The sequence below is a fragment of the Erpetoichthys calabaricus genome, chromosome 10 (assembly GCF_900747795.2).
Source record: "Erpetoichthys calabaricus chromosome 10, fErpCal1.3, whole genome shotgun sequence".
Classification (NCBI taxonomy): Eukaryota; Metazoa; Chordata; class Cladistia; order Polypteriformes; family Polypteridae; genus Erpetoichthys; species Erpetoichthys calabaricus.
In genome coordinates, this window is record NC_041403.2 from 59,575,585 (window position 1) to 59,602,990 (window position 27,406).

The 27,406-nt window shown below is 36.8% G+C and overlaps 1 protein-coding gene across 6 annotated transcripts in view; it reads right to left on the reverse strand.

Moving 5' to 3' along the window:
• Positions 1-27,406, reverse strand: part of LOC114659080 (uncharacterized protein KIAA0040) — a 103,417-nt gene that overhangs the window by 22,941 nt on the left and 53,070 nt on the right. For 2 of the 6 annotated variants that reach the window (XM_028811312.2, XM_051933153.1), the window contains exon 1: positions 6,763-7,133. The exons of 2 other annotated variants lie outside the window; for them this stretch is intronic. The gene's annotated coding sequence lies outside the window, so the exon portion shown is untranslated. Of the gene's footprint in view, positions 1-6,758; positions 7,134-27,406 lie in introns of those variants that run through there. 2 more of the 6 variants (XM_028811311.2, XM_051933152.1) reach the window with 1 other exon arrangement.

The window sequence follows — 27,406 nt, forward strand, 5'->3', positions numbered from 1 at the left end:
TGCACTATTGGGTTTAATGAAATACTTGGTAGGAAAGTGAAGAGAAAAAAGTGAAGGACTGAGAATTACTCATTCATTTTAGACTTCAAATCATTTGGATGATATCCTTAGAAAGGGGAAGCAAATCTAGGATATGAGAATGAAATGACATGGCAGTGTTAAAGCCATGAAATTAAATTATTGGCAAGAATTGATTTCTAATTAAGTAACCGGGTTAGAACAAAAACCTGCAGCCACTGTGACCCTCCAGGACTGTGACTGAGGACCCCTGCATTAGATGATCATCTTCATAGAAGTGTGCACCGCCAACTGCCTTTAACTACCTTTGACTGGCCAGGATTATGTAAGTGAAAACCATGAATGAATATCAGTGAAAAATGTTGTCTAATGATACAAAGCTTAACCGTGTGTGCATTTCAGAATATCTAAAATGCATTTAAATAAAACACACATATTCAATACAAAATACAAATTATTAGCATTAGAACCTCCTTAATTATTGCCATCTCTGGACTTTGCATAAGCTCTGAACAGAGACGTGTTGTACTCTAGTCTGGACGCCTTTGCATTGGGCAGTACTGTAGTTGGTTGTTGTTTGGTACTACTTTATACTCCTTAAGGTGGTCACCTTGTTTATCATTTCTATTTGTTGTAGCTACCCACATAACTGACACTTACTAAACCTCAGTTACTGATGCTTTAAATGACAGTGGCACGCAAACCTTAAAGTCTGCAATGTAGTGGTTAGTTACAGAAAAGTTACTGTATTTAGGTATGGTCAAGCTCTGGTTTATTTGATTTTGTTTTTTGCCTCACATTTAGATTTTGATTTTGCGTACTCGTTTGACCTTGGTTACAAACTGGAGCCTATGTAATGACAATGCTTTGGCCTAGATCTACTAAAACCTTCTTTTCCTTTTTGGTTCGCTTGCCCTTCTAACCAAAATAAGATGAATGTAACTACTGATCTGCTACATTTCATAAATGTAAGGTTTATATTCTAACCCCAAAGACTCAGCTCATTAAAATAATATGAACTCTATCCTATTTAATTTATGGATACACTACATTTTTTGTGCTTTCATAGTATCCTGGACTCATCAATTAAATGTTTCAATAGAGCTCCGAGCTTAAGATCAGTTTAGGCAACCGTGCACAGAAAAATCACCAATTTTAAAATGAGCTCACTTAGTGTTAAAGTAACACTTAACACTATAGATGTGGAAAGAGTTTTCATATGTACTTTTTAAGTATTAATTTATTTACCTCTGTTTAGTGTGTTTTAAACCTCATTCATGGCTTATTATGTCTGAATTTGAAAATTTAACTTTTAATTTTTTAAACCAATGTATACAATTATAATTGCAATTTTAACAGTCATCAAGAGTGATGCACTTGTCATTAGCTGGATGGATCAATAAACAGTAAGCAAATCAAAGGTAAACTAATATTCAAATACCATTTTTAAAGTATCATGGTGTAAAGAAATAATTTTAAGACTGAACAATAAATGTGGATGAAGAAAGCCCTCTTTCAGAGACCTAAAGCAGAGAGAGGGTTGGCCATATTGAGTTGAGTTCTGAATGTTAATATTTGATGTTGAACACTTTGTCTTTGAGAGTCTGGAATGAATCATTTAACTCTGAACCTATGGTGGCTAGTCTAGCTATATAAAGGAGATCAAACTTTTCTTTCTCTACTCTTTTGACCCATATCTGACTATAACAAACTCATTGAGAATCCACTACTTCAAAACACGCTTAGAAAGTGACACCATTAGAGATGATAGCATTAGCCCAAAACTTTATTACAACTCTGACTGGTGTTTTAAACTTTATAAAGAATTCAAAGATCCTTAGAGGCATGTTATTTGCAGACCTTATGCCCCTGATGAAGTTACCCATGACAAACTGGTCTAAGACAGGGATAGGCAATGTCGGTCCTGGAGAGCCGCAGTGGCTGCAGATTTTTGTTCCAACCCAGTACTTAATGAACAGCCAATTATTGCTGATGAAGCACTTATTGCTTAAGTGATAGTTTGATGCTTCGTTTTAATGGTCTTGCTTGTTAAGTTTCCCCTCCCTTAATTGCTTATTTCAATCTTAAACAGCTGCATTCTGTGTGTTAATGGCTCCTTATTAGCAATAAGATGTAAATAATAATGTGGCCAGCAGTTCTCCATCTAGCTTATTTCCATGTGTGTTCATCATGCACTTTTTGATTTGATGTAATAAAACACTTAATAGAAAAATGTGACAGACTGAAAATGTTCAGTTTTAGGCTTCAAATAATTTAGATGATACCCTTGGAAAGGAAAAAAATCTACAAGGTAAAAACCTAACATTGTAGGCTAACAAGCCATAAAATTAAATAAGGTCTGAGATTGGCAATCATTGGTTTCTAATGAAGCAATTGGGTTGGAACAAAAACCTGCAGCCACTGCGGCTCTCAAGGACCGACTTTGCCTACCCCTGGTCTGAGAGAATGAATGAGACAAAGAACGGCCAAAGAATTAGGCACTTGTGGAGTAATGGGACACAAATCTGGAAACACTGACAAGTACCTAGTGACCTGATAACCTATGTACCCCATTCATGTAGGATTAACACCTGAAGGAATAGCAAGAAAAGGGGTGGTAGAGGCATCAATGCCATTCAGTTGACAGGTATGTTTGGGTTATACGCAGACATACTAGACCTTGGCAATGGAAACTGGTTCTTGGGATGGAGAATAAAAAAATCTGGCAGAGGAGATAGAGCCAACACGGGATTTTGAAAAATGGCATTTTGGTAAATTTAGACTTATCTTTATGCATAGCATAGAGCACACTAGTTGATCAAGGGACTAACCATTTACCTATTCTCATAAGCGCCTGGCTGTAGATGCCATATGGAACAGACTTGTTTCAATGGTCCAGTCTTAGATTTCAGGAGCAACATGCAGAATTTTCTAGGGAAAAGCTGACCAAGCCTTTGTAGCTGCTAAGATAATTAATATACCTGGGAATATGTCAACAAAAATAGTCCATTCAACCAGAATGAGCCAAAAACACTGAATTTTTTCATCAAGACAAAATGTTATTGCATGTAACAAAAACATATAAATACCAAAATGTCAACATAAATACAGTAGAAAAGATATGTGTATTGTCCGCTGCTGTACTGATGCAGATTTAGTCCACATTCTTTGTGTGACATGTTTTAAGACAGACCATAAACACACAGCCTAATATTGCAATCACAACAGCAAAAGCGTGTTTCTTTGTGGACTTTTCTTATATTTTTTCTTGTTGCTTGTACATCAGAAGGTAGAATGCCAGTTCCTGTCCTGCATAACTGATGTGCCCCTTGTTTTATTGCAGGCTATCACAGCACAATGCTTACTGACGTACGCATTTCCTCTGACACAAGAACATTGCTTAGGCAGCTAATGTCTTGCTTGTCCTTGCACTTAATCACAATTATTTTGTCTTTTTGTAACACTGCTACTGTCACACCTTGGTGAAGCTTCATGCGACTGAATACAGTGGGCACATAACAGCAGTTCACTCATACAGTGCCGTATCATGCATCAGTTTCACTGTCTGTGTCAATGACTGATAACCAGTTCACATCATCATCACTATCTAAAGCTGCCTTTACAGCTTTTCATTTGCCATTGTGTTTTTCAAAGGAGGCTCCAGCCACTCATGAATATCGATGAGTTACCTGACAGTTACTATAAAGTGACAGAAACCATAGAAATATTTTTTTTTTTGCAGCATAATGTTACTTCATCCACTAGATGGTAGCAGAATACTGTCTAAGGAGATATTTGGGCTAAACACTATAAAGTGTATCACTGCATGTTACCCTTGAGCCTCACTCAGGTTTAACCGTAATTACATGGAATTCCAAGCCTGAGTCACGCTTGGGTTTAACGTCAAGGAGGTTAATACTTCTTTAAAATAAAATTATAATTAATTTAAAAATGAACAGTATTGCTGATGAAATTAACATAAAAAATGATAATTTTATTTTGATTTAAAATAATAAGTAATTAAATATAAGACAGAGGTATGACTTCATCTGGTATTATGAAGCATAATACGTGCCTTGAAAGGGAAGGAACAGAACTACAGAATTAATAATACCAATCCATCCATCAATCCATTATCCAACCCACTATATCCTAACTACAGGGTCAAGGGGGTCTGCTGGAGCCAATCCCAGCCAACACAGAGTGCAAGGCAGGAAACAAACCCTGGGCAGGGTGCCAGCCCACCGCAGACAATAGCAATACCCTAAAGGAAAATATGAATGGCTATTTTTAAACTTACTGTGAAGGTGTACCGGGTGAGGACCAACTTTGCAGCCAAAAAGTAAGGGGAGTAATAAAGGAGGGTAACACATATTTTTATAAAAAGGAAGTGCCCTGGAAGTAATAACTCCATGGGAACAAAGTAGGAAGATGACAAGGGAGGGGGCATTTAATCATTTAATAGTCATATAGGCGGAAGCAAGAAAGTCGGTTACAGTAAAAGTGGTCCCCCCTAACTGACACCACTGTTGCTGTCTATCAAACTGGGTAACCTCACTTCAATCATTACATGTGCCCAACTGGTTTGTTCCTATTATTTATTATGGTGATTATTGCTGGGAGTCGCCTAGTCTTTTACGTACGTAATGGGCTTTAGGAATGCAGAAATTCCTGGGATTGGTAGGTGAAGTTCAAGAAAAATGGCCCTGGAAGTTCTGAAAGGCATTTCTGACCAGGATTTAGATGCTATTTCCATTTAGTCCATCATTTAACTTACAGTCGAGAGGTAAGCAGAGTGGTGGGTTGAGAGGCCAGAGGTAAGTGATAGACAGGTAACTTATCTTGTATAGATAAGCCCTAAGGTGTTTTGCTTATTTGGCAATATCTGTTACTCCTCTTGTTTAGCTTTCCTTTGTCAATTTGTTTATAATAGAAATACAACGGGATGGCTTAAAAAGTGCCCTTTATTGACAACAACAATGCCAGTGCCAATACCAGTGCCCTTCATTAGTCTTTATTAGAGATTGCTCCTGCATTTACTGTCTCATGTGCCACATTTCATATAAATAACATCTTAAAGTCTGCTTCATCACTTTGACAGGTTAGACTCTGTATGTTTTAAGAGCTTCTCTCTTTAAATAATTTGTGGGTAATGGATGCTTATCAAGCCTGGGCAAGTTGCTTATGGTAGTTAATAAAAAGTAATTAAGTAAAAAAAAAGTATAGAATTCTGTTAAAGAAGAAGAAGCTTATTTATGAGACATAAGTTCACCTTTCTGACTTTATTTGCAACAAACTATTCTGAGCTTTCTGGAGCATTTACATCCTGTCAAATGTAGCCTTAGTGTGCAAATGTACAGTACACTGTGGAAATATCCACTTCCCTATTTTCAAACCTGATTGATCCTAATGTGTGGCAGAGGTGAAATCGAATCACAACATCTCACAACTTAAAATCCTTAAATTTTCTTAACCCATTTGAAGATTGCAGGGTGCCAATAAATTGCCGATCGTACTCATGCACACACCCTCAATACACTCACAAAATGCCAACTGTAACTGGCAATTAACTAAACCAGTGCATCTGTTGAAATGAGGAACAAAAAATAAAGAGTGTCCAGAGGAAACCCCTTACAGATCGGGGAGAACATACAAATGGCAGGCAGTGTGGCATATTGTGTAAGGTTTTAGACTTGAAACCCTGAGGTGGTGGGTTCAAATCCCGCTACTGACACTGTGTGACCACGAGCAAGTCACTTCACCTGCCTGCGTTCAAATTGTAAAAACAAAAGAAATGTAACTAATTGCATCTCAATTGTTTTACGTCACCTTGGATAAAGGCATCGGCCAAATAAGTAAATGCAAACTCGACATAGACAACGACAAGGCACAAAGTTTGAACCCAAACAAAACAAGAATTAAGAATAAATCTCATCTGCTGTCATTTTTACAAAAAACAAATAAAAAAAACATAAATATTAGACCATCGTTCTCTCTGAATGGCCTTGACTGAATTGCAGTAAATAAAATATCACAGCAAGAGACCTGTAGTGGAATATGGACATAAAAGTTTGCTGTGAATTGTATAATCTCTTTTTGATGTAAATATTGTCACAGGCCATCAAGAATATCTTGTTTGCTTGTTTGCCAAAATGTAAAAGATTGGCACCTTCTTCTGCTTTGAGATAATCCCTGAATAATTTAGCAGTTATTTTCTTGGCAGGGTGAGGTTGCCAGCAGGTATTGTTTATTGTTTGGTGTATTTGTGAATCTTATCAATAAATGACAGCATCCATGAACAACAAAGAAACACATTTTTCTTTTTTCTCTAACTCTGACTACTTAAAATAAAAGATATGATTTCATACCATGCCATTTCTTTTTGAAAGTTTAGTACAAAGTTAAGCTTGGCCATAAATGTTGGCATGCATTTTTGAAGGATAGTTTTACCTTCTCTTTTGCAGTTGCAAGATATTTTAGCCCCAAAACCATAGTGTGTATTTTTTTTCACAGAATTAACTCTATTAATAAATTACTGAAGTAGTGAATGTGCCCATTGCCAAGACTTCCAACTTTTTTTCCCTAATATATTATCTGGACAAACAGTCAACTGTTTATTTTTAGTTCCTACTTTTACAATCTCTTTGTAAGATAATATAACTGTAAACTGTCTGATCAACATAAAACAATTTAAAACAGCATTTCATTTGCCATCAATTTAATGACAGTTTCACACTCACCTACCAGGCTAAAAAGTTCTGTGCTTCTTTTCCCTCTGCTGTACCGTGTCTGTCTGCCTTGCGTGGCTCATATGAATATGACTTAACTGAAGTGTGATTAAAGTGCCCCTCCCACTTCAAAGCTCTTGTGCAGGGCCTGCCCGTTTCTCCACCTGGGCTCCAGTATGCTCAGTTATAAGTCAGCCAACTTCACAGACAAGGCAAGCGTTCATTTTGCAGTGGTTAAGAAAGCACCTTCTGTTCCTCTTTGAACTTACTGGCTGACACGCTGCATTCTTGTGGTTAGTTTATACATTAAACTGATCCGTGATGTCACACAGCCCAGCTTCCTGAGTCTACTGACGCCAAATCCAAAGCCTGGTAGGGCTCTGCACGTAAAATGCAAATAAAACTTCAGCTTTGCATTGGCGAGGCCCCTGCTACAATTTAAATGTAGTCAGTTGACAGGAATGGAAGAGAGGATGTTGCATAATCTGGGTGTTGCCTGCTGAACAAGCAGTGCATTCACCTGAAGGTTTGAACAGTTACAGATTCTGTGTTAGTTTTTTTGTATAAGTTTATTACAGGGCACAATTTTTTGTTAACTTTTTTCACTTTTGCCTTATTGTTTTGGTTACAGACTGTGATGCCACTGAACCCTACTTAAGTAAAACTAGGAACTGAAATATTAAAAATGCAGGATGTACATATTTTTACTTTTTAATTTTAAAATGAATCTCTCCCATGAATGGAAATGTAGGGGGCGGATCACAGAGACCATACCAACCTGATGGCAAGGCCTTCAGTAGGTTTATTCAACATTTTCTCTGCTGCTCAACTTTCTGTCTTAAGCTCCTTCAGATCTGATGAAGTTAACCAACCTTTTGACACAAATCTTCCAGGCATTTGGCCATGTTGCATTTACTGGGAGATGTGACATAAAAATTATACAGCATGTGTCACGCACAGTCATCTGAGGATCACCTTCCAGGCTCTGATAAGGTATGCAATAACCCGCCAGGACAAGAGGGGGCGCCAACACTAACCATATTATCTATTTTCTCCTCCTTAGCTTTGAGAAGCCACCCAAGGAGGGCACACCAGTCACGCCCTGAATCATTTAAGCCACTCCCCTTCAGGACAGGGTGGTATAAATCTGAGAGCTCCCAGAAGATGGTGTCTTCATTGCAGCAACAATGTTCCATATGAATGAACTCCCACAGGACTGGCATAAATCTCAGAGGTCCCAGAAGATGGCATCTCAGTTGGAGGAGCAATTTCTTGTATGAACAAACTCCCAGACACAAATTCGTTCAAGAGAGATGAATATTTTAAGAGGCTGTTGAAGCTCACAAGGCAGTTGTTACACTAATTTTCTGCTGCACCAGTATTTACCCAATTTTGTTCTATTTTTTTTTTGGACATTTGCAGTAAAAGAGGTGTACACCACAAATCATCTTCAGTTCCCCAATTCCTTATTTGACTTCCACACATGATACAGTATTGTCCATCATTCTGGTGGAGCCAACTCTAGGTGCCTCTTCCATGGCTGCTAAGGATACCCATGTAGTTTTTATCCAGAAGAGATTTACAAACTAAACATTTTTAATTAAGTCATTTATATGCTTTTACAGCAGGGCATAAGAAATGTGATGAGAGGACCATTCAGCCTGTCAAACTTGTTTGTTTAGCTAATAGATAATCTGTCCCAATATCCCATCTAGATCATTCTTAAAGGTTGTCAAGGTTTCTGCTTCCACTACGTCTTGGTGGTTTGTTCCAGTTTCCCACAACTCTTTGTGCAAAGTAGTGTTTCCTGGCTTCAGTTTTAAATGCATATCCCCTGCTTCATTGAATGTCTATCTTCATGGGTTTGAAATCTACATCCAGTCATTGTCCATATGGAATCGTCTCCAACCAAAAGTTGTACAAGTTAGGTTAATTAATAATTTCATATTAGCCCTTGTATAAGTCTGTGAGTGGGTCCTACAATGGATTAGACCCCTTGAGGATTGTTTCCTTCATTGCACCCAGTGCTGCCAGAATAGGCACTGCAACCCTGAAATGAATTAAGTAGGTTGGAGAATGCTATGTTACAAATGACTTTCCTTTAGTTATTTAAAATGTTAGAAGTTGGGCATCAACAAGGCAGCCTTGTGGTTTATGGTCCAGTTCTGCAATTACTGGGCCACACTTCCTTATTTTTCTTCCTAGTACAGTTAAACAAGGTGTAAATGTGCTTTAATGCTAGAACTTAGTTTGAAGATTATATACCCTCCTTATGTTCCGTCATAAACCGTGATATACTCCCATCTCTACTCCATTGTGTACTTGAGTATGACCTGTTATGGACTTTGACTTGGCTAGGCATAGTCAGATTTCAAAACCTGAAGGAAGATACCGAATGATCCAAGTTTTCTTCTTCTACAGCGTGTATGTAGTGCACTGTGTGTTTTTTGTAGGGTTGCCAACTTGGGCATATTTACTTTGCCTTAGTGATGCTTTTGATTTTTCAATGTATTCTTTGAAACTGATTTTAACAAATAACACAGGCATTATGAATTTATAGCAAGTATCTTCACCTGAATATTCTTGAAAACAATCATTGTCTCAGGTTTGTTTTTTAATACTCTGCCTCTGGGCCCTCATTTCTCACACTGCTTTTGTTTAACCCCATTTTGTTTAAATCCCTACTTAAAACAATTGTGAAGCAGTCACATGATAGTAGGGGAGGGGGAATAAAAGAAGAATTGTGACTTTCTGGGGTGCTGTTCTATTCAGCCATCCCTTGAAAAAGCCATTTACTTTGCTGTAGTATTTAGTTGAGCTTTGGTATTTTTAATATTTTAATATGTTGCCTGGATGATTTTGAACATAGAACATGAGAACAGTTTTGACAAGAACATGACTTTCAGCTCAACAAGTTTGACAGTACTTTGCAAACGATTTCTCCAAAATAACATCAAGTGGATTTTTCATGATCCCTAAAGTTCTAATCTCTACCACAGTCATTGGTAACTTATTCCAAGTGTCTGTAGTTGCCTGTGTAAAAAAAAAAAAAACTTTCTAGCATTTCTGTGATGTTTGCTCTTAACACGTTTCCTCTGTGTCCCCACGTTCTTGTTGAAGAATTTATAAAGTAACAGGTGGGATCCACCACACTAACTCTCTTCATAACCTAAAACACTTCAAGAATGTCACCTCTTGATTTCATTTGCTTGTACTCTTTCCTCATCAAGTAGCTCATAACTCTTGGTCTGAGAATCAGCCTAGTCATTCTTCTTTGGTCTTTCTTTAGAGCTGCTGTACCTTTTTTGTTATATGGAGAGAAAAATTGTACACAGTGCTCCAAAGGCTTTAAGGATTTTACTTTTGATTTGCTTCATTGTGCTTACCATAACTTTTTTATCTTACTTTTGCAAATTTCTACTTCATCATTTCTCTGGCTCCTCACCATTGTTTTTACCATGGTACCTGTTGTGATTTGCTCTGGGCTCTATTTCAGATTTACATTCAGTTTACATCCTGCCTCAGAACTGGATTCCTGCACAGTGAAAGACAGCTCAGAAGCATCACTGTAAGTACTGGTGACAAGCTAACCCCACTGAATTCACTTCAGCTCGAGTTCCGAGAAATCATGGAAATGTTTGGGAATTTCTCTGAATTCATCAAAATGCATTGAAGTCAATGGCAAAGGAGAAACTGAAGAAGTTTTGAGTAGATTATAATGGTTATAATGGTACAATGGTCTTTTAAGTGTCCTGAACAGCTAGGGAAACATGTGCCAACTATGCCATACCAATTTTTGCAATCAAAAATGTGACCTGAGCTGGTAGGCTGCAGTGGTAATTACTGTGCTTCTGTGCCTCCCTAAAATACAATTAATAGAATTAAATATCAGAACAGTAAAATTTCCTGTAGACAATGTCAGACAGGAAGCATGAACTCACTGAGTCTTGTCCCTACCACAGATTCAATTGCAGCTACATCTCTCAACTGAAATGTACAGTTTGTTTTTTTTTTCTTGACGGTTTTTCTTGCTCACAGTCACTGCTGCAAAATAAGTGCAACACTAAAGTATGTGCATTCTTCACTATTTCACTTATTCCTGTTTGTATCAACTGCATAGTACTCTGGGTAATACTGTTAAAGGGAAAAGCTGGGTGTTACACACAGGTTGCATACAAATCCATACAAAAAGGCATTACATTTAAGACCAGAATTCACAGATGCATTTCCAGTTTCCTTCTGTGTATGTGTTTTGTATTTAAATGTATTCACCAGCTTTTAACTCATTTTTGTCCCATTTCTAGTATCAGCATTATATATTCTAGGAGCTGTCCCATCTAGCATTAGCTGCTACAGATCTGTGATGTCATGCTGGCCCACAAAGCATTGTGGAGCGCAGGGAAAAACTTAATTTGAGCTCCTGCATGCTGAATTTCTAGGAAAATATTTGGTAGACATGGTCACTAACAAACACAGTATATTTACAATGAGGAAAACGCTTTGGCCAATTTTGCCCATCAACACAAGTAACTCTGCATGAATATTTTATGAAGGAATAAAATTGATTTGATGCACTCTAGGTTTTACACTTTTCGGGGTTTTCATACATTCAGAATTCACTTCTGTGTTTATGTTTTCTCTTTATTTTGAGTTTTGTATTTTTATTAAATTTTCTATTATTATTTTTTTTATCATTCCATAACACCATTTTGTTTTTCTAGCACTGCCATTTTGCCAGGAAATCAATAAACAAAATTGCACTTGAAACAATCAAGGTTTCTCTCCACAAACTCAAATAAACAGGACCAGTATAAATGCTAACCCATGCCATTCTAGCATCTGGTTGCCCTTTAATGAAACATCGCTAGAGTTACATGGGGGTACCCATGGAAAACAAAATTGTGTTATGGAAAGACATCAAAATAGTTAACACCTTTAAAGAAAACATTTCACAAAAAATAGTTATCAAAATTAAATTTAGCGTCCTTCAAATTCCCTAAATGTTTAAAAATGTCTGAAAATGAGAAACAAAGATGTGAAACATTTACAACGAAAGAAACTAATTACAGACGAGCAGTATGCAAAAGGTTGTCTCATAAGAGGAAACTGAAAAATGTTCAAAATATAAAATCTGAAACCCACAATCAATACCAAAAACTGCAGCAGGAATCTAAAACCTAAAAAAATCAATATCAAATATAACAAATTGTGAGAGAAACAGCAGAAGCAGTAACTAATTCCCTGACTCTGTGTTGAGGCATTGCAGGTCTTTATATAGGTTGCTTGAAATTTTAGGGGGTATGTCCTTTTTAGATCAACATACAAGAACCAAGGAAATTAATTAACAAAATTAACAAAACAAAAAAAAACCACATAATACCAGTAATAATTTAATACAATACAAAACAAAAACAATAACATAAACCAGAAATAAATTAATAAAAGAATAAACAAATAAAAAGAAAAGATACTAAACTCAGGGGAAGAAGCTCTGGTTAAACCATGATAAAGTGGCTTTAATGTTTGCCAGTTTGTTCCACCATAGCAAAACACTGATAAAAACAACAGACAGCTGATAACTTTCAGTATTACATTTATGCCTCACCACAGCACTGTCTTTTTTGCCAATTTTTTTTTATTTATTAAGTATTGTCAGTTTAGTTTCCAGCCAGCCATGTTAGGACGAGGCTATTTACATATTCAGTGCTCACAGGTGCTGTGGACATTAGGGCTGCAGTCACTTGAGAGAAATATAAAAGATCTCTGTCTGCCTTACATTCCTTACAGTGGCATTGCCAATGGACCTCTCTCTCTCTCATTAGGTATTTAAAGAGCCTGTAAAGATGTATTAGTTGTTTTTGGGGATCATTTTTATTTATGAATTGTACTAGCTTTGTGAGTGATGATAAAATATGAGTTTTTCAGTCTTCGGTATATTTAGAATTTACTATTTAAATAGTCCAATATAATTAAGAGTTTTGGATTTTACTATCCAATCTGTTTTTTGGATTTCAAACTTTTAGATCAGGCCCTGGGTTAGGTATGTTAAGAATGTCCTAAATTCATTTTTCCTGGTTATTTCTGCATCTTTTGTGGTAGGTTTGGGTTCTTTTATAATTTATAACAATAGAGAACTTAATTCTAACTGTTGCTTATACCTAAAATAATTTCATGTCTTCTCACGATGCCATTATTGATTCATTTTTACATGTCCTTATTTTGTGGAACTTTTGCATATGGCTGCTATGGTGTTGCTGTCTAGGCATGCCTGGGATACGTGACATCAACAGTGTGACTCTATAACAGTCAGAGCACTGATATTCAAATTAGTGTTTCTGTGCTTTCTTTCTTATTTTCAGGTTTAAGATCCTTCACTGTACAATTTTGGATTTTTTTATTGTGTTCTGGTTTTACATTTATATGTATTTGATCTGGCTGATGTCTTTATTCAAGGCGACTTATAATTGGTTACATTTGTTTTGGTTTCTTATTTGGAGCACAGACAGGTCAAGTGACTTGCTTAGGTTCGTACAGTATCAGTAGCAGGATTTCAACCAACAACCTCAGGGCTTGAAGTCCATAGCCTTAACCACAACACTTCATGGGCCTTTTGGTTATACAGTGCTTAATCTAGTTTATTTCCTGGTTATGAACTAGTGCCTGCTATTTTGATTACAGTGATACTCCGTGTCCTGGACAAAGGACACTGACCTCTTTCGGGGCATCTTGTAGTCATGTACTGAGATAGACCAGGGCAAGTAAGCAAATAGACATGATATTTTTTATCAAAAGCGAAGCAGAAGTGAACTGTATGCAAAAAATGAAGGTATCCATAGTACAAAGAGTACAATCAACAAATAATTTTTCTTTAAAAACAAATTGTGCCTTAAAAGCATTGTCTCCAATAAATAAATAAATATACTTAAAAAATCCATACAAAATCCAGCAAGAGGACGAGAGGTATTCTAATTTTTTTACATCCATGTCTGGCCATCAGTAATGTCGAGTCCATAGCCCAATACTGTCTTCATTCATTCACTCAGTCACTCTCTCTTTCTCTCTAATGAGTGAGTGGTCGCTCTCCACGATCCCATTCTTGTCTCTTAAGCACTTATCCCACATCCTTTATATTCTTGTGGCTCTTTGCTCTGCACCCCACATCTGGCACTCAGCAATTACTGCAACACATTCTCATTAATTGTATTAGTGATTGTACATGCTCATGTGCGATACACTCATGAAAAGCTGCCAGATAAGCATTTAAAACATTTAAAAGCATTAATAAATGAACCCATTAAAACAACCCCAGATTCACCTTACTACAAGTATGTTTCATCTTCTGGTCTCAATTCTATTTCAAAGTGCTTTCTGTCAATTTTTGGCACTACAGAGTTAAGTGTGGAGTTTTTTTGTTTTTCTCTACTTGTTTTTTTGTCTTTTGTTTTATTAGCTTATTAACTATTTGCCCTTCAGTCTCTTTTATTTTATAATGGTTAGGAAATCTTCATTTGTTTAAATTTGTTATCAATGCAAGCCTTGCTGCATTTGGTGACTATTTTGAATATTAATTTCTTTTTGTTAATTACTTTTTGTAACATATTAGTTTAATATGGTATACAGTTGAGTCTTGAGGAGGAACTTAATAGGTTTTGGTATTCCTCCTAAGCAAAATCACAAAAAAGAAGGCCAACTTGAGTCGTATCTCCTGTAAATAATTAATTATAGAAAATATGTTTGCCAGGTAATCTTGTAATACTGTCGTGCATCTGAGTCTCCAGATATACAGTAAATACACTGAACAATTTAAATATTGATGACCTGTCCTACACTATGGAGAAGCAAAATGGTGTGAATTAAGTGAAGTAGAACTGAAATATATTTTTACTTTACCATGCATTGTAGGGGCTGACGGAACATTTTGTTTCAAAAATGGAGATGAAATTCATGTTTTTCAGTTTTCTTTGTTTTCACAAAATAAACACATGGAACTACAGTTCTGGTTGAAAATTAGTTTTATGTTCCATTCACACCTGCAAAGGATAGAGATACTGTATTATCATGGAGACAAGCTAGAAATCATATAAAAAGGACACTCTGTCATAAAAAAGAAATGATAAAAGCAATGTTATGAATTGCCTAAACACAACAACTAACTTCCTCACTCCAGTTAGCCTGTGTTATCTCCCTATGAAATCTACAGCAACAATTTAGCAATTTACTCTTTAAAAAGAAGTCATATTTTTAGTTTCTTGAGAACAACTTTTTTATTGTAGCTAGTGAACTTAAATATTTATTGATTTAAACAAATAACTGTGTGACGTGTGATAAGAAATGCATCATAGTAAGATGACCCACCCTGACCTTGAATAGGTTGGGTAACACAAAACTTTGGTCTGGAGTTCTTCTTCTTTTAAAAGACCTTTCAAAGACTCCAGAGTACATTGGGAAAAGGATCTGTCACTTAATATTTCAGAAAAGGAGAAGAAGGCAGTCATGTACAGAATACACTCGAGCTCCATATGTGCAAAGCATTCAGTCATTCAACTTAAAATCTTTTATTGAGCGCATTTATCTCATTTAAAATTGTCCAAAATGTTTCCAGGGCAAGATTCAACCTGTGAACGTTGCCATCTAACTCCAGCTTCACTGGGCCACATGTTCTGGGCGTGACACCAAATGAACAACATTTTGGACAAAAATCTTTGCATGCCTATCAGACAGCCCTGGGTGCCACAATTACTCCTAACCCATTAACATTAACTGTTTGGTGTACTCCCAGACGGCCTTAAAGTGGAGAAGAACTAAGAAACTGTAATTTCATTTCCTTTACTATACTACTAGCTCATAGACTTATCTTGCTCAAAAGGAAAAATCCCACCCCACCACTCTTAAGTCAGCGGGTAAGCAATGTTCTGTACTACGTGAAATTGGAAAAAATCAAATTCTAATTTAGAGGATTTTGTTCAAAACATTTTTAAAATATGGCAAGATCTAATCAATAACATTTGATTTGATTCCCCCATTTCGGGGAAAAGGAATACCCTTCTTTTCTTGCTCCTTTTATAGAGTAGCTATTGTTGCTGGCTACTCTCTCTTTCTCTTGGGTAGGGGTTGAATTTTGCTTTGATTTGTTAAATTTGACTTGACTGTATGGAATGTTATCTGTTTTTAATTAAAATAAAAAAAATGTTAGGTTATATCATTAAAAATGTTGAATGTAACTCAATGGACATTATGCGCAAACTATATAATGCACTCGTAAGATCGCAACTGGAATTTTGTGTATAGTTCAGGTCTCCACGGTACAAAAAAGACATAGCAGCACTTGAAGCTGTGAAGAGGAGAGCAACCCAGTGCATCTGAAAACTTAAGGACATGACTTTGACAGACTCAGAGATTTAAACCTGTTTAGTCTTGAGCAGAGATGACTGAGTGGGGACCTAATCCAGGTATTTAAAATCCTCAAAGGCATTGATAAAGTAGATCCAGCAACATTCTTTCAGCTGAAGGGCGAATCACATAATGAAGGACATCAGTGGAAATTAAGGAGATTTGCCTTTAAAACTGAAGCCAAGAAGCAATTCTTTATGCAAAGACTTGTGGGAGTCTGGAACAAACTAATGAGACCTGTAGTTGAAGCAGAAACTTTGATGAATTTTAAGAAAAATTTAAATGAGATATTGGGACAGCTTAGTTATTAGCTTGATGACCTGAATGGTCATCTCTAGTTTGTCAAATTTCTTATGTTTTTATGAATATATAGTACATATACATATGTATTACATTTTACAGGTCAACTGACATACACAGTACTTGAAATAATAGAAAGTATTTGAGTGCAATGCCAACTTGCAAAGACTGCAGTGCTTTCAGCACTTTCCTCCATTCAGAAACTGTATTAAAATCTGAACTTTATTAGAACATATGTGGTCCCAGAGAAAAAAATAATCTGAATGGTAGTTATGAAAGGTATTAACCAGATAAATGATGAAAAGTCAAGAAAACGATATCAAGAGGGAGCCTGCACATATGCTTTCCTTAGTGTGTGGTGTCATGTTTAGAAATTTTGGCACTTAAGGACATTTCCCACAAATGCACTTTACAAGCATGACTTATTTGGTGAGGTACTGACTCGTTTTGCCTTGATTCCCTTTTCTTCTATCATCATGACAACAAAAGTGTAAATTACAGACAATTGATTGCCAATAATTTGTACATTAATAAGTATTAGGCACCATTGACTGTGGTCAATGAAATGTGAGGAAACATATATACTAGAAAAATACAACATGTACAAGTCATTTTAGTAATAAGGAGTCATCTTACACATTTTCAATAAAGACTGTATTTGTATCTTTTTTTGCATATTTCTTGTAATTAAAAACAGGGATGAATTTATGCATGAATTTCATTTTATGTTCTATCACTGTCAATATTAATTTGTAGCTAGCATTAAATAGTTTAATTTTTTTTCTAAATCTTATGAAAAGGCTAAAACACAAGCAGTTTGCCAGCTTCCCACTCTCACATCCATGGTTATTGAATATAGTAATTAAAAATGATCTTGTCTGTCCAGCTATCTGTTTATAATTTATAAAATACACTTGCCCATGAATTAAAATCATGTGGTGCCTCTCACAAAACTCCTAAAATATACACAAGAATACCATACAAAGCAATAGACTGACACGTGGAAGCTTCTGTCATGCATTTAAAGAATATATGGTAGCAGTTTTTTTAAAAGAAGAATAAAAGTCAACAAATTAGTTAGGTGGTTAAAACCAAATGCACTACCTGATGAAAGTCTAGAAATATGTGTGAAAGGTGAACAGATAAAACCTGTATTTTATATAATAAGCTGGTTAGTTTTATACAATAATCAGGTTACATAATATAACCTGCTTTTTATTTTTCTACTAACAGCTATCCATCTTTTTTCTGAGTCAGCCTTTTGTTTCCTTAGCAGCTGGTGAAAAATACAATTTAATATAAAAGTCAAACAGAATGTTTCACAAAGCACCCTGTACTTAACAGGTACTTCACAAAGTATACAAGAGTACAATCACAATAACAGGTAGAATCAAATAATTAAATGCAATTCAGAATAATTAATCAAATGGCCAAAAAGGTTAAAATACAATTAAGACTAAGACCAAGCAATACAAAAAGCCAAGTAATAAAGAAATGTAATGACATAAAAATATTTTAATGAGAAAAAGGCAAAGGTACAATAATAAGGCAAAGGTCAAGCAATACCAAATGCAAAGAAATTAGAAAATGTAGCCACGGTGTATTATGAGGTGCATTCGGGCACTAAGTTCACTGATATAAAAGATGGAGATTTCACATTTTTTTAATTTACTTCATTCAATAGTGTGGGGAGATGGCTCTGAAGCTAGGGGTCTGTGCCGCTTTGAATCCCGTAAACGCCAGAAGTGACTCTACTCCGTTGGGCCCTTGAGCAAGGCCTTAACCTGCAAATGCTTCGTCCTGGGAGTGACTTTAACCTGCATCCAGCCCTGCAAGCAGGTCCTCCAACTTGCAGGGGAAACTTGGGGGTTAGTGGCAGGATTGACACTCCAGCCACTTTTAAAAACCTCACACTGTCCCAGTGTCTTAATCTAGGTGGCTTGTCGTGTGGTGGTTGCAGTAACACGCTGTAGTCAGTGCATGCTCCAACCTCTTCATCCAAGAGTCAGTTATGAAGTATTTGTTAAATATTTTTGTAACATTAAGTTATATTAAAAAGTAATAGCAAAAATAGAATGCAATTCCATGCGCTAGTAGTCAGCATTAAATATGTTTTTTAACAGCACTTTACAGTGGAGTTAAAAACGCAGTACAAACAGGCATGTGGTGCCTCAGTAGCTTTCATACACAGCAGATTGCAATTCAAGGGATGTGAAACTGACATCTATTGATGAATCTTAGGGGAGGAGGGTCTGTGACTAACTGTTGTTCAGTTTTCTTAAACGAAAGTATACCCAAAAATTAGCAAAGAAAAAATAACTATTAATACAAAATGAGCAATACTAGCATACATTACCCTATGAAAGGAGGAAAGCAACTGACATAAGTTTCCCATCTAGCTATTAATATTATTTTAAAACCAGCAATTCCTCAGAATTATATAAATAATTAAGAACTTGAAAAGAATGAGTTATTACATAAGAGAAATACAAAAGGTGAAAATTATCTTAAAGATTTTAATTCCAGTCTGAAGATACATGGAAGTAAAAGGGTACAGATAAGCCGACTGTCAGTCTGTTGTACACCACACCACTAAACAATCAACTGTAATCCTGCCCTGTCCTTGTTATTAGCAGCCAGCATATCTCTGTCTATATTTACTGTATATCAGTTAGGGCAGCTGTACCTTTCCCATGTAATTAATTTCTTCAAGCACTGTTTAGGTGCACATTGATAAAATCGGTTCTTACAATAATAATCTGCAGTTCATTTAACATTTGTATTTCTATGAATAACTCACCTAAAGTAGCAGTAGACATTCGCTGTTGTGTGAGCACACACACACTCTCCCCAGCATCTGACTCACTTGCATTGGGCATTTGAGTGTCTATCAGACAAGTAAAATAAAATAATACACAAAATATACAAGTTCAAGCAACTGATTTCAATATAAAATTGAAACAGTAAACTAAATTCTAGCTGAAGTCAAATAGAATGTTCTTCTGTTCCTCTGTTTTAAGATAAACTATTTTACAAATAACCAATACTCTTCAATGGGTGAATTTAAAATTTCAAAAATGTGTATGGCACAATCTGCTTGAGTTATCTCAAGAAAAATTGAACCATCTTGACAAATTTCCTTGAAGAATAAGTGAGCCACATTTCAACTAAATTTTTCATGGGCTGGTGCAGTTGTTTCATGTAGACAGACATGCAGAAAGAAGCAACACTAAAGGCCAAAAAATGACCAAACAATTTAAAAGGCCAAGCTACACAGAATCAAAACAAATCTAAAGCTAATTTTAGATAATATAATCCAGAATTGTGAATTTTTACTTAGAAAATGGGAGCCAGTGCCAAAGAGAACAAAGTCAATTCCCCAGCAGTTAACTAGGGGCCTGCAAAAGACTAAAAAGGAGGCTGAGGTGGCAGCCCCGTTACCAAAACTCCTGCATAACTGGGAGGTCCTGTGTGCTCAACATTAAAAGTTAAAGGCCGACAAGATAAGTAATGCAATTAAGAGACAAAAACAAATTACAAAATTATTAACAAACAGGGCCATACATAATGAAAAATATATAAATAATGGAAGAAAATAATTAATAAAAATTACATTAACTAAATGGGCAAGACTGTTTACAAAAACCGAGTGTATATTTGGATTCTCCAATAAAAAGCTCAGTGTGACTTCTAGTTAAATAGGGAAAGGATATCAGAGCAAGTTTTTTGTATTTTGCCTATGAGCTTTGCCTCTTATTTTTATTTGTCAGCCAGTATCCTTGTGGTTATTTTTGTACTAATCAGAGCCTTCTTGTTGACACTGCCAATGAATTTCTCTTAAGGAAAAATCTTAATTTCTGGATCCAGTCTTTTCTTATTTTTAAAACATTAGAAGAATATTTTCTTGTCAGTATAGCAAAAGACTTGTGATGTTTAGGGGTAAGGATAAATATTTTCAATGGTGGGTTATTGCTGTTTGCTAATGCCTTCTCTCTTCCTCCCTCTGCAGAACAGAAGATTGACAGCCATTCCACCGCTGACATCACTTCCGTTGACCATCCTCTTGGACCCACCCCTTCCTGCCTGGAGGCCATATGACCAGCACTTCGGCCATCTTGAGACAGTTCTATTAGGAACACAGGTCAGAAAAGACTACTCTGCATTCATTGCATACTTTCATTTTTCTTTGTTTTTTCTTTGCTTCCATTTATAAAGGGTTATCAGGGAGGTGCCCCAACCTTCTGTTTTTGGGTCTCCTTTTACAATGGGAATAAAACAAAACGTAAAAAAAAAATAAATCACTACAGAATAATCAAATGATCTGATAAACAGATTCTACAAAGTACAAAAAGCTTAAAATGATACAAAATGCATGTATAATGTATGCTTGTTAAGTGTTATATTGGAATTGTGAATTGCCTGAGCTAAAAATTAAACCATGAGAGTTGGTAAATGTGAAAAAAATTGTATGGTTGACAATATATTTTTGTAACTTCACTGTAAAAATTTAGACATCAATGTTTTTTATTTTTGAATGGAGTTATAATTTAATAGCAAGTTAATTGCCTTTTTTGATTCTTTGAAATTTGCACTGACTGTTATCATTGAAATGGGGAGCAGTACCTTTGGTTTATAGTGCCTAATGATGGATGCAATAATGGAAGAATAAAAGAAAAAGAGCAATAAAAAAAGCAATTGTTGTATATACACATACATTCCCATAATGATTTAGAATTTGTAATTATAAAATTAACAGAATTTCTTTATTCAGTGGCTGTGAACAGAGCATAATCAGCCCAGAAGGACACCCACCACAAGCTACACAACACTCCTTCTGTTTAATCGCTTGGCATGCGCTTAACACATAATCAACATAATCAAAAGGGACTTTTAATGTACTATAACAAAAAGCAATGGAATGTTAATTGGTAAACTATAAGTGTATGTGTATGCCATGGTCAGTCCTTGAGAATGTCATTATACTCCTCTGTTGTTTCATAACAGTTTTAAGCACCAGTGCTCATTTTGTGTGAATTCTAGTATTCTAGAAGTAATTTTGCTGCTGCATAAAACTGGCACTATCTTAGATTTCCACTGCATGTACAGAGTTGGTACTTTCTGCTATAGTTCAATTGGGTTTCCCGAGTAAACTCTAATTATCTCTCACCATCAAGTAACAAGCAGTGAGACTGACTGTCAACTCTTAAATGGCCAAATGTAAATGAGCATGAATGTGGTCATTTGATGTTATACCCAGAGTTTTTAAATGCCTTGTTGCTTGGCAATGTTCTGACTTGCTGGTACACTGCACTGGATGAAAGAAATTAAGAAAATTCGTGAATGGTTGGATTGCTTTGTTGTAATTAAGCACAAAGTAGAAATGTACACATTTAGATTAGGATTATTTATAGGGTGACTGGATAATAAAACACTGTTGTTATCCAGACTGCCGGTAGTTGAGCATGTGTAATCACAAATGCCTGCTGTACCACGTCTCAGGATCCAGCATAATGGTTGGACATCTGCTTTAGCTGGAACATTTAATCAGTTACTAAGAGGACAGTGTTAAAAACTTTTACAACCAAATCAAGTTAATCTGCTAAAATAAAGAATATAATATATAAGAAAACATCAATCTGATACAACATTGTTTCAATATTTAAATATTTTATTTTTATTTCTCTAGGCAAAATAAATGATCAGAATAAAATAGTGTATGTATGAAAATGTAGTGGAGTTAAGTTTAATTGTACTCTATAAATGCAAGAATTGATTTAAAAGTTAGTTTTGATAAGTTTGGCTGGAGTTTATTTAAATTTCTGTCACTAACATTGCCAAATGTTGTGGTCCAGGTCAATCTGTCTATACAAATAAAATGCTAAGTGTTGTCTGTCTGTCACGCAAAAACTTACAAACCTCTGATCTTTAATCCTGCTCTTAATCCAGAGTTTATAACGACCCACAAATTGGAGGTGTGGGCTACCTTGACCATATAATTGGCCTATGGTCCCTTCTCATGGCAAGTGGCAGCACAGCACCACACTGTACATGACAGGAAAAGAACCTCAGCAACATCTGCTGACAGTGAACCACTTGCAGACGTGGACTGTGGCAAGAACAAATACAGCAACTCATTGCACTGTGCGCAGCCTGCTTGTACTCACAAACTACTGGGACTGGATCTGCTGCGGGAAATTGCAGAATTTGATTACATAATAATAGGAAGAAAAATTATCACTCCAGCCTCCATGAAGTTATTAGGGTTTGGGTATTTCTTATGACAAACTACATAGACAAAATGATCGAGAAGATGACATGGCTGCTGAAAGTGAAGCAAATTGCATGGAACGGAAGTTCAGCTCTGGTGCAGGCATGGAAGTATTCTCAATTGGTGGACTTAGAGAAGGCATATGACCTTGAGGGATTCTGTGGGGGGTGCTGGGAGAGTATGGGGTCCCGGGGCCCCTAATAAGGGCCATTTGGTCCATGTATAATCACAGTGAGAGCTGTGCCCGCATACTTAGGGAAAACATCCGCACCACATTCAGTGAGTGTGGGATTCCACCAGAGCTTTGCTTTGTCTCCTATCCTGTTTGTGATTTTCATTGACATGATATTGAGGCACAGCCAGGGAGAGGAGGGGGTCCAGTTTGATGGCCTTTGATTGCATCACCGTTTTTTGCAGATGACACATTCTTGTTGGCTTCATTGGTCTGTGAACTCCAATACACATTGGGATGGTGTGCGACCAAGTGTGAAGTGGCAGGTATGAGGATCAGTATCTCCAAATCTGAGGCCATGGTCCTAAGTAAGAAAAAGTTGGACTGTTCTCTTCAATTGGGATTGAGTTACTAAATCAGAAGGAGGGGTGTTCTTCACAAATGAGGGGAAAGGAGATGGTGAGATTGATTGAAGGATAGGGGCAGTGAGTACAATTATGCAGTCACTATACCGATTTGTATTGGTGAAGAAAGAGCTGAGTCAGAAGGCAAAGCTCTCAATTTACCAGTCAATCTCCATCCCTACCCTCACCTATGGTCATGAGTTTGGGTAATCGATGGAAAAAATGAGATTGCAGGTACAAGTGGCCAAAATGTGCTTACTGTACAGGGTGGCTGGGCTCTACCTTAGAGATACTGTGAGAAGCACAGACATCTGGGAGAGGCTCAGAATACAGCCGCTGAGCCTCCGCATCGAGAACAGTCAATCGAGGTGGTTTAGGCATCTGATATGGATGCCTCCCAGACATATCTCTGTGGAAGTTTCACAGGCACAACTAGCTGGGAGGAGACCCTGGAGAAGACCCAGGGCTCACTGTGAGGATTATGTCTCCCAGATCGCCTAAGAAAGCCTTGAGAATTGGCAAGTGTGGCCTTTGAAAGAGATGTACGGGCCTCACTGCTTAGACTGTTACCCCCGCAACCTGGTTTCAGATAAGCAGTTGAAAATGAATGAATTAATGTCATACATTGAAAATGTATGCTAGTAAGCCAAAAGATTTTTAAAAGCATTTAGAGAGGAACTGATTAGGTCATTTTGACTTTTTCTTGTTTTCTTCACTTTGCAGTTATCTGTGTTAATGACAGGAGGCTGTAAACCAGTCTTGTCAGTCTCCTATTAACTTGTTGCCCACTTGAAAGCCAATTAATTCAAACAGAAAAAAAAATTAACAAAATGTTTGTTTCCATTTTCTGCAGTCACATCTTCCAACATAACGTCACAAATTGCCAGAGCAATGCAGAAACCAACTCGGAAAAGCTGCTTCTTCACAGGGCACGGCACAAACACACCACACTTTGAATGTCAACTCTAATTTAACATGCGAGTTTTAGGGAATTGGGAGGACACTTGAGCATCTGGAGAAGTTCCTTAAGAACACAGGTGGTACACGCAAAATGCATTTAGACCCTAACTAGGCTTGGATTAAAACTCCTACAGTATGACTATTGAACTTTGAGGTGATATTGCTTATAGCTGTTCCAGTATGCCTTTGAGGGATGGGTTATTTATTTTAAAATCTTCCTATGGTTCTTTGCTGAAATTTACTATGGTTTAACTTAACATGCAGACACGATTATGGCTGCTTTTCCACAGTGTGAACTAATAAATAAGACACCCATTAGTTTAAACTTTACAATGGTAGATTTCAGGCACCAGCAAGACATGTGGTACTTGGGTGCAGCTTCACCCCAGCTGCTTGTGCCTAATTGTTCTGTGTGTGTTCGGCCTCATTTCAGGACGCTATATACTGTTGGGTGATCATATGTTTTAAATGTCACTGAACAGGATGCTTGAACAGTAAGAGATTGTAGGTATGAGCATTGTGTCTAAAGGGACTGACATCTACAGCTCCTAGGAGTTCTGGGAGGGATATAATTTCAGTATTCAGTACAATAATTTTTAATAAAAATACTGTAACTTTATTGAAATTATTGAATCAGTCTCCCAATGTTCTGTAATACTTTAAGAATCTAGGATACCCACATTAAATCGTGTAGGTACACCATCCCTTAATTTGTCACCACACACTGTGACAAAAAAAGGTAATATTAATAAAAAAAGCAATACAGAGCAACAATTAGTACCCTAATAAACGTGTTAAGCCTGATTAATATATGTAGGCAAGAAAGACGTCAGAAACTGAGACATGTCCCATCATGCGACTTGAGCACATTGGGTTTTTGCCATGTGCTACACACAGAATTTTCCTTGGCTACACCTCAATGCAAACATAGCACTGCATATCCAAAAGTTCAAATTCCTAGATGAAGCTGGTGTCACATGTGAGGCAATATGGGTACCTGTATGAATGCTTGTCCTCCCTTCACCATTTTTGGTTAATGGGTCTGACGCTCCACCTTCTCCATTTTTCCCCTCTTAAAGCCAGTAATAACAGGCCCAACATAGCAGAGTCTCATTGAGCATAGCAATTTTTCACGCAACGATCATGTAAACCATACACTTCCTCTGCTGTGAAACTGTTATAAACGCAACATTGACCAAACACTGCCACCTCCTCAGTACAATGATACTGATGTGCCGATGGAACGGGCTGTGACAAAGTTAAACATGATTTTGTCACTGACAGTGTATGCACTTTGCATCACAATCTACATGCAGCAATAATGGTACTGAACAGCTCTTCGTCACTAGCATCAGCACTTTACCAGTCAACTTCAACAAGCCTACACTCACCAGTCTGCACTCAGTATTACATTTTTTCTGCAAATTATTTGTTCTTCTCACGTGCTTGATCACATTTTGATAGGCACTCGGTGGCTAGAGAGTAATTGGTGATTACAGTAATCCCTCCTCCATCGCGGGGGTTGCGTTCCAGAACCCCCCGCGAAAGGTGAAAATCCGCGAAGTAGAAACCATATGTTTATATGGTTATTTTTATATTGTCATGCTTGGGTCACAGATTTGCACAGAAACACAGGAAGTTGTAGAGAGACAGGAACTTTATTCAAACACTGCAAACAAACATTTGTCTCTTTTTCAAAAGTTTAAACTGTGCTCCATGACAAGACAGAGATGACAGTTCCGTCTCACAATTAAAAGAATGCAAGCATATCTTCCTCTTCAAAGGAGTGCGCGTCAGGATCAGATAATGTCAGAAAGAGAGAGAAAAGCAAACAAATCAATAGGGCTGTTTGGCTTTTAAGTATGCAAAGCACCCACGGCACAAAGCTGTTGAAGGCAGCAGCTCACACCGCCTCCGTCAGGAGCAGAGAAAGACAGAGAGAGAGAGATAGAGAGAGAGACAGAGAAAAACAAACAATCAAAAATCAATACGTGACCTTCGAGCTTTTAAGTATGCGAAGCACCGTGCAGCATGTCGCTTCACGAAGCAGCTGCACAGAAGGGAGCAACGTGAAGATAACCTTTCAGCATTTTTAGACGAGCGTCCATAACGTCTAGGTGTGCGAACAGCCCCCCTGCTCAATCCCCCTACGTCAGGATCAGAGAATGTCAGCGCAAGAGAGAGAGAAAGAAAGGTAAGTTGGGTAGCTTCTCAGCCATCTGCCAATAGCGTATCTTGTATGAAATCAACTGGGCAAACCAACTGAGGAAGCATGTACCAGAAATTAAAAGACCCATTGTCCGCAGAAATCCGCGAACCAGCAAAAAATCTGCGATATATATTTAAATATGCTTACATATAAAAGTGTGAAGCCGCGAAAGGCGAAGCGCGATATAGCGAGGGATTACTGTATCTTCAAAAGAAGTGTGCTGTACAATTTACTATTTTAAATTCTCAGTAATATATTTTTGTAACACATTCTTGTTTATTATGGCTCCAGAGTGTCAATCTGATGCATTTCAGTCAGTCATGCAAGTAAGAAATTCACGGTATTCTGTATATGTGACAATACTACAACAACAACAACAACAATTTTTATTTATATAGCACATTTTCAAACAAATAATGTAGCTCAAAGTACTTTACATGATGAAGAAAGAGAAAAAAAAAAGTAAAAATTGAAATAATAGAACACTAATTAACACAGAATAAAAGTAAGGTCCGGGTCTATTTCTACAACTCCCTGAGACACAGGGAGGGACACAAACACGAGACTTGAGAAGGGGCTGCTTTGATGGTAAAGAAGAGGTGTTTATCTCTCCCTTGCATGTTAAATGCACCACTTTATAGGTTTACAGGATAATTGCTGACATGTATATGGAGTACAGTGAAGTTCTTACTTACATGTTGATACCTTTTGACTCCATGGCACTATTCAAGGTATGAAGAGATGTCCTGAGGGAGTCCACTCTTGTTACAAAGTGTTTTTCTGATGTAAAACATTGGTGTGCATGTCTCAAAAGGAAGCAATCCCCCATTGCAATCCTTTTTTATAAGTCATTTGAAAAAATGCATCAAATGATTCTCAGTGTTGTGAGTTCAGTATACAGTTGCATATCATGTTTACTTCATTGTGCACAGAAAAAAGCCAGAACATGACAGGGAC